We start from the raw sequence: 2,026 nt of genomic DNA on the forward strand, positions 1-2,026 counted from the left end.
CACATGGGGTTTCGTCTTCATCACGACATACGGAGCATGGTAATCTATACACTTCTACCTGGACCTACGGTATTTCATTGTCTACCCTGCCACAAACATAACAATATGTAGTTGAGACGTGCGTTTAATTCCTACATGTTTAATTTTCTATATAATAACTGTTTTGATTACAAGACCGGACAAGGCCTAAACTAGTCGATAACGTTCTCAAATATGTTAATATACCAGTTTATCCTTTAGTGACATCATTAAAAGGGGACCTAAACTACCGACAGAAGTTTATTTTAAGCTGTGATTATAGATGCGATAAAACGTCGGATTTATACATTTTATCATTTGCTTGTGTTTAACGTTGTGAAGGATTGGGGGAAAAAATTCCCGACGTCGAAATCAAATGTTAATGTCACCACGGTGTAGAGGGGATGTTGCAGCGAAGAACGAGTGGTCGCACAAACTTGTAGTTGTACGATGTAAAATAAATTAAATCCAGCAGCTGGGACGTTTTACCAAGAAGTGCACAGCACAACAACTTTGCCTGCACGAGTGTGCTGCATGTTTGGGTTTGGAAATTAAAAATCGTAACAAATTAATGGATAGCTCCACGTCCACCAAATGTACACAGGTCTTTTATATAATACTAGCTGCAGGAGGAGGGAAGGGCAGGGAGGGGGCGGGAAGAGAGGAGGACAAATTTACCCGTGCGATGAGTGCTTTAACCTCAGCATTGCCCTGGTAAAAAAGGAAATTGTAATACCTTGTACCACCACCAGGTGACGCTACATAGTGCACATTTAAAGGAAAATTTACACCACCGCGCCCCCCGCCTCCCCCCGGATGAGATGTCCAGTGCGGCCACAGACACATAGCCTATGTTACCACACACACACACACACACACACACAAACACACTTTCAGTTTTATTTTTACCACTAGGTCGGAGTTTGAACATAAAAGATGTGGCCGTGCATAGAACACATACAAAGAGACAGATTTTCGCTTTTATTGGTAAAGGTAAAGATATGTTTTAACCATACTTGGTGTGTTTGTGGTCGTTGGCATGCTGGAAAAGAAATAATGTTGCCAGTTTGCCTCCTTCCTGATGGAATACCTCGAGGAATTAGGATCTAATTGTAGTTGGCCGCATTCATTGTTCTTTCCATTCTCACAAAATCACAAATGCCAGCAGCAGAAATGCTTCCCCAAACCTGAAGAAAGCCTCCACCATGCTCCGCAGTCCACCGGAGACACGTATCCTTATAAAGTACATCTCACCAACCCTCCTTCTGACATACCACCTTATTTTTCTTCTGAAAGTTTCAAACCTTGACTCGTCACTCCGAAGTACCTTTCCCCACTTATTAGCATCCCAACTTTGTATGTTCTTGAGCATATTTCAATCTTCACTTTGTTACCTTTATGTGGAAAGGGTTTTTTGACAGTAACTTGCCCATTGAGACCTTCTGAGAGTAGATGAGTCCAGTTGGCATTTGAGGGATGAGATGTCCGGTCCAGTTGGCATGAGATGAGTTGGCATTCCGAGTCCAATAATAACGAGTCCACATGAGGAATATGGATCCGGATACGAGAATTGTTTTTAATTTTAAAAAGTGATTCTTCACCATTGCGTGATTGGGACAAAAACGATATATAGCATGATGTTTCAAAAAGTTGTGGACGAGTCATGACAAAACATGGTGGATGAGTTGGGCAAGTGAAAAAACATGATTCTTTTTGTACAATTTTGCCGATATTCTCTAACATAACAATGCCCGAAATTGATTAACCTCCTTACTTCCTTAGCACCCATCGTGCTTTTCCGCACATTGGGCCGCAACAACATTCCTCCATGTTATTCGGCCTTGAGCAATCACTGCACACTTCAGAGCAATTCCCCTTTCAATTCGAAGTTCATTTTCAGCAATTATCTTCCATGTATTTCTTGATCTCCACCTTTCCTTTTCCACACTGGTGTCCAAAACATGGCTCCTTTAATCAAATTAACAGAGTACCCACTCTATGGGCGATG

This window comes from Myxine glutinosa, chromosome 12 (assembly GCF_964187855.1).
Source record: "Myxine glutinosa chromosome 12, kmMyxGlut1.1, whole genome shotgun sequence".
In the NCBI taxonomy this organism is placed as follows: domain Eukaryota; kingdom Metazoa; phylum Chordata; class Myxini; order Myxiniformes; family Myxinidae; genus Myxine; species Myxine glutinosa.